Source organism: Colius striatus, chromosome 1 (assembly GCF_028858725.1).
Source record: "Colius striatus isolate bColStr4 chromosome 1, bColStr4.1.hap1, whole genome shotgun sequence".
Taxonomy (NCBI): domain Eukaryota; kingdom Metazoa; phylum Chordata; class Aves; order Coliiformes; family Coliidae; genus Colius; species Colius striatus.
Window position 1 is genome coordinate 204,916,223 of NC_084759.1, and position 6,896 is coordinate 204,923,118.

The window sequence follows — 6,896 nt, forward strand, 5'->3', positions numbered from 1 at the left end:
TGAGATCAACCTGGACCATTGATTTGATTTCTTTATTGAAATCTCATCTTTAATCACACCAGTTCCACCCACAGAAAATATCACCACCAACATGTTAAACCTCAAGCAGGCTGGAGCAGGTGATTCATAAAATCATTGAAAAAGGGACAAGAAAACACCTAATTTAGCCAAAGATTATTCAGCATCAGTATGCAGCCCTCACTCTACCCAGTGCCAACTCAGAGCTACCTTTTTCATGCTGAATCAGAGACAGCAAGGGGTTGTAATTGCTACACTTGGGTAAGATGAAAACAAGAAAGAGCTCCCAGATGCAATTGCATTTCTAAAGGAAAGGTAGGAGCATAATTGATGTCCAAAACCAGCCTGCAGATCTAAGTCCCAACACCAGCCAGTCAGGCATTGCTGAGTCTCCATGGCCCTGCGTGGTCAAAAACCTTACAACTCACTGGGAAAACCTCAATGGGTTGTAATTTACTTACAGCATTAAAACACACTAGTGACAGAGTCATCCCAGGCACTGTGTAATGTGAAAAAGACACGTTCCAGCAATGAGTTTTCTCCTTTCTTTCTTTTTTGTCTTTGAAGGAAAAGCTGACCTTAATGGTTTCGATTCTTTTTCATCCAATTGGTGCCAGAGGTTGATGTGGGGTTTTAAGTATGGACATGATTTCAAAGAGGGCACAAAATGTATGTTTATGTGCTAAAACCTGTATAAATGTAGACTACAAGAAATGGGCTGCAAAGCAGTGCATGGAGCTAATTTTACCAAGAGAGAGAAGGAGCCCACGAGTTCACTTACACAGTTCATAAGGTCAGTGCAATCCCTCACTGGGAATCATTTGCATCTAAATAACTGTTCACAGAATCACAGAACCATATATACTCACATGTATTCTATGCCAATACAGGTGAATTCATGTCCTCAACAGAGATAATAAGCAATAACAATCACAGAATTATAGAATGGTAGGGGTTGGAAGGGACCTTTAGAGATCATCCACTCCAACCCCCTGCAGAAGCAGCTCCCACCTAGATCAGGGGGTACAGGAACATGTCCAAAAGGGTCTTGAAGCCCTCCAAGGAAGGAGCCTCCACACCCTCCCTGGGCAGCCTGGGCCAGGGCCCCCTCACTCAAACACTGACACAGTTTGTTCTTATATTTAAGGGGAACTTTTTGTGTTCCAGCTTCATCTCATCACCCCTTGTCCTGTTGCTCGATACCACAGAAAAAAGGGATGTCTCAGCCTCCTAACATCCACCATTTAGAGATTTGTAAATGTTAATAAGATCCCCCCTCAGTCTCCTCTTCTCCAGACTAAACAGCCCCAGGTCCCACAGCCTTTCCTCAGCAGGAAGATGCTCCAGTCCCCTGATCATCTTGGTGTCCCTGCACTGGCCTCTCTCCAGCAGTTCTCTGTCCCTCTTGAGCTGAGGAGCCCAGAACTGGCCACAGGACTCCAGATGAGGCCTCAGCAGGGCAGAGCAGAGGGGCAGCACAACCTCCCTTGACCTGCTGCCCACACTCTGCTTGCTGCCCCCAGGCTGCCATTGGCTTCTTGCCCACGAGGGCACGTTGCTGGCTCATGTTAGTTTATTGTCAATCAGAACCCCCAGGTCCCTCTCCCAGAGCTGTTCTCCAGCAGGTCAACTCACAATGTCACATCTCAACTCACATCTTCCAGGTGGAAATCTATACCAGGCTAAAAGCTTCCCTGCTTCCCCTCATCCAGAGAAGAAATGTGGCCTCTTGAACATGAAACTAGAATCCAGGACTGGCCAATATTCTTGGTACTGAGAGAATCAGAAGCTACAAGTTGGCTGGGTAATATTGGGAAGGGTATTTCCAGTTCCAGCCTTCCTCCTTCTGTGATAGCTGGAAGGAAATGGATCACATAACTCTACCCACACTATTTTAGGAAGTCAATCCAGGAAGATATTTGAGGTTTTGATAGTTTTCCAAAGGCAAGGCAAGATTTTGTTTCTCAATCTGGAAGACATCTCCTGGGACAGCAACGTGACTTCCAAGCCTCCTCTTGAACCCATCATGCTTCATGCACTTCCAGATAATCTCCTTGCAAGTTTTGAGGCTGCAGGCACTTTTTCAACAACAGCTGTAATACCTGCAAGCCACAGGTCTGCCTGAGTTCCTCATACCTTGGAGAAACAGACTTACACCCCAGCAATTTAGCCATGCTGAGGAATTTAGGACATATCTGCATAGTCTGCAGGGCTGGTATCACCACTCAACTACACAGCAAATGCATCTTATCTGTCTTTGGGGAGCTTTGCCACTCTGACATTGGGAGACCACAATCCCCAGAGAGATGCTGCTGACACATTGGCCAAAGTAACAGCTCCTTGCCTTCATGCACAGCAACAGTGACTCAGAGGAACAGGAGATTCTGCTCCAGTAAAGTCAAAGCTACACTAGAACTGAAATCCATGGTAATGTCAAACAACAGGCAGCTATTTTGGATATTCACCCCACTAATTTAAACTCATAATTCCCTTTATAACCCCAGTGAAGACATTCACTGTACTTAGCCAGGACAGGAAATTATTGACGGGACATTTCCCAGAGGTTCTCTGAGGTCATTCAATCGGCCTTAAATACAGAGGTCATTATCTTTATGAGAGCCTCAGGGGAGATGAACCAGCCACACTGACTCTGAGTAATCCTGCTGGAACTCAGGAGACTGAAAGAGGCATAGAAAAGATACGTGGCTTTTTCAAACACTGGTTTGTATCAACTGGAAGAGCAACTCCTGCCACATCTTCCATTGCAGTCTCTCTGTAGATCAAACTGCAGATTCTCTGCATTTAGGCTATGAACTGCTGGAGAGCAGGAAGCACAGTTGTGCTTACACACTCCCCAGAAGGATGGAATGGCAATTCTGCTTGGCACATGTAAAGTTTTATTCATTGCAATGCAAAGACTAAATGACCTGCTTCTGCAGGGGGGTTGGACTGGGTGATCTCTAAAGGTCCCTCCCAACCCCTACCATTCTGTGATTCTATGAATAATGGCAATAATTTGCCTTTTTTTGAGACTTCTGGGGTTGGTAAAACCAGGAAACCTCTTGCAGGACTTGTGTTTTATAGAAGATTGGTTTAGCCAGGCTATGGCAGAGGATGCTGCATAGAATTGGGAACATGTGATAGAGATGAAACCACAGTGTTTTTAGTCTGCCTGGGATTTGGAGCCTGTAAGGAAACAGGGGGCTGGAAAAGAAAATCTCCTTAGACCTGAAAATGGTACTTCCCTGTATTTTAGCTTGTTGTGAACCAAAGCACCTGCCTTGTACCACACCAGAGTCCCCATGACAATCAAGTCTTTTCCTACCTAGGTCAATCTCTCCCAGCTCACGCTGGGAGGTAAAGATGACCAAGATGGATCTGTCTGCTGTCCCTCATCTGACAGTATCTGCACCAAAGGGAAGTCTTTACTTCTCTCCCTCTTATTCTCTTTCCCATTCCCTGCATGTGCTGCTTGCCTGTGCCTAGCTAGTGGTGTAGTGAAGCTAACAACTCACTGATGTGTGTTCCTGAATGCCAGATAATATATTAATGGCAGCATGCAAACACATTTGATTAAACAAACAAACAAACAACAGCAACAATCTAAACCCCAGGCTGCCTTGCTTTGGATTGTGCTTCTCCCAGTCCCTCCAGGGAGGAGGTTTAGCCTTGGTATAGGCTGGTGCCTGCCATCTCCTATTATGTCCTCCCATCCCCATAGTCTGCTTCAGACTTCTGACAGTCATGACCTGTGTGTTATTTCAGACAGGCCATAGGTTTCTGCTCTGAATCAACCTTTGTGCCTTGGGACTGGCTGTCCTGAGGCAGGCCCTGCAGAATCCTCTTCCACAGGAGCAACTCCCACCTGCTTCGAGTCCTCCCCACATGAATTTGCAGAGGTGCTGTCAGGACTGATCCCAGGAGAAAATGACTTTTTTTAAGCTTCATGGCTGAAATAAATATAACAAGAATGTTAAAAACCATTGTTTAGGATGGATTTCACCAACACTCTTTCTTCTCAGACTCACCAGGAACTGGAAATAACTGAAACCAGCTTGGTGTATGCTCATCACAACTCACTCCTCTGTTCATCTCTGAATATCTTTAGGAAAAGGAAAGGTTGACAATGAGAGGCTGTTCTCCATCCTTGCATTTGTGCCTATCTAGATAAAGCTGCTCTCCTTGATGTTAGAAGAAGAACCTGTGTGAGGTCAGCACTGCCCTTGATAAGAATAGAAGAGGTCCCTGTGTCCCATACAACACATACATGGTTAAGGCACTGCCACTTACTGCATGACATCTAACCATCTTTTCACTTATAAATACACAAAGGATGGATGTTGACAGGCTGGGGCCAGTGTTTTTTCTGAGTTGCCCAGTGCCAGGCCAAGGGGTAACTGGCACAAGCTGGGACACAAAAAGTTCCACTGTAAGAGGAAGAGTCCTTTGGTGGTGAGGTGAGGGAGCCCTGGCCCAGGCTGCCCAGGGAGGGTGTGGAGGTTCCTTCTCAGGAGGTTTCCAAACCCACCTGGACACATTCCTGTGCCCCCTGAGCGAGAGGAACCCACTTTAGCAAGGGCTGGGGCTGGAGCAGCTCCAGAAGTCCCTTCCCACACTCACCATTCTGTGATTCTCTTTCCCCATGCTGTTTGCATTCCCCTGGCACTGTTTTCTCCAACCCTTTCTGCCCACCATAAGGAAAACCAAAAAGGATGAGGATGAAAGAAGTCTCAGGCTGTGAAAGGGAGGGAATGATGCCTGGCTGGGTTCCTTCCCTCTCGCGTTATGTGTCATCAGTTTGGATGCATAAATCTGAGCGAGTTGTCTAGACGTCTTTTATAGTGGATAGAGAGAGAGAAGAGCTTCCCAGGTGCAATTCAGCCCAGCTGGGAGAGATGAATTGTGCTCTAGAAGGAACCATCTCTCTTCCCCAACCATCAAGCAAAGCTGCAGCGATGAAGCAGCTCAGACATAACCGCCTACCTACCTCTCAGCAAGCTGCAGTTAGCTCAGAAAAGTCCCACTCAAAATAACCCACAAACAGCTTCCCTAAGCAGCTGTTATGGTGTAACAGAGCAAAAGCATCCAAGGGAGATCCCATTAAACCAGCACAAGCCCCAGACCACAGTGAAGTTATCTGACCAGGAAAAGCCCTGCTCCAAACCCTGGCTTTAATGTGGGACCAGAATTTGGGGCTGTGGTATGGCAGAGGGGTTGTGCTCACCAGGATTTTGGGTTTGCATCAGCAGAGAAGTTGGACAGCACAGAAGAGGCTGCAAACCCTCCCCAGGTGGCATGGGCTGTGCTGTGCCAGGAACAACATCTGACTCCCAGAGATGCAGGGATAGACCACTGAATGAGAAAAAGGGCCAGAATATCGCTGCAGATTTTCCTGACAAAGGAGGCTCCACCTTTTCCCTCCTTCCCAAACGTGGGAAAACATCTAAAAATATTTCCTCTGCCCCATTGGAGGCTCCAGCAGCACACACACACACACAGAGCTTAGATACACAGTCATTCCCCAGCTTTGCTTTTCAGATTTGCCTATTGACATTCCCCCTCCCTTCTCCTCTCTGTCTCCTGCTCTCCTCTTCCCCAGCTCCGTGGAAGCACCAGTGTGACTCGGTTCTTTACAACATTCACCAGCACTGGGAGACCTGGGGCTGCTTTGAAAAAGAATTTCTGAAATAAAATTAAAAGGACAAGAAAAAGTATATATGAAAAAAAAACCCATAACCCAGGGAAAGGGAGCAGAAGGGGAAAAAAGAGAGAGAGAAAGAAAAGAAAGCGTGTCAGCTCCAACCCGCTGCCACGCTGGCAGCACACGGGTTGCCTTTTGCTCAGAGCACATCAATGCCTCTTATCCTTGGAAGTTATTTCCCCTGGAGTGAACCTATCAAAGATTTTCAGCCTCTCTGGAGAGAGCAGTTCCAGATAACACTGGATTCCCTTGTCAATTTTTGCCTACCAGGCTCTGGCAGCGTTTTCTACCTGACACTCTGATCTTGACACACACGTACGGTGTGTGCATGTGTGTGTGTGTGAGTGTGTGTGAGTGTGTGTGTGAGTGTCTGTGTGTGTGTGAGTGTCTGTGTGTGTGTGAGTGTGTTGCTGGAGCTGTTTCCTCCTGCTTTTCAAGGAATGCAGCTGCCTTTAGACTGCAGAGAGGAAGGGAAAACCCAGTAACACTTGGCATCTGTACAGCAACCCCACTCATCTGTGATTCTTGTAGTGTCTTGCCCTCCTTGTAATTACAGTAATTAATATCATTATACTAATAATAATTATTATTATTTAGGGTGTGCCAGATCTTTCCTAATACAGCTCCTTCCCTGGAAATCCTGGGCCTATCTTTGTAAAAGAAGTCACTGTAGGATTTACAGAGAAATGCTCCCTTCCAAAATCCTGCTGCTACAAGAGCAGCGAGTTCAGAAATACCCATCCCCTCTCCTTCATTTGCTGAGACAACAGTGCTGGAAGGACCAGCCACTCCAACAGGTTCCCAGCACATCTCTGATGGTTCAGATAGGTCTTTCACTCGTGGGTTTTTATCTGTGGGTAGAGGGGAGAGATTGGTAAGATCTGATGGTGCTGACAGTCTGCTGGGGTGGTTTGGTCAGCCTTTGTCAGCAAAGGTGCTAAGGCAGGGGCTGGTGAGAGGAGAGACTTTGTGCAGCCCCTAAATCAGCATCCCAAGGAGCTGTGTAATTACAAGGCTCTACCTGGAGGGCCCAGAGCTCATTAGCCTCAGCAATAAAAGCTGTAGTTTATAGGTGCTGTAACTCACACTGGACTGAAGGGTGGGCACGTCATGGTGCAGCGAGCTGCAAGGCACAGTTGCTTGCCTTGTAGCTTCAGCCACAACCAGCAGTTTGCTA

At 46.9% G+C, this 6,896-nt stretch overlaps 1 non-coding gene across 1 annotated transcript; it reads left to right on the forward strand.

Moving 5' to 3' along the window:
- Positions 1-4,221: 4,221 nt before the first annotated feature.
- On the forward strand, positions 4,222-4,334 carry LOC133624742 (U6atac minor spliceosomal RNA). Its single transcript, XR_009818092.1, has one exon. It is a non-coding gene; the product is annotated as a U6atac minor spliceosomal RNA (small nuclear RNA).
- The last annotated feature ends 2,562 nt before the right edge of the window (positions 4,335-6,896 follow it).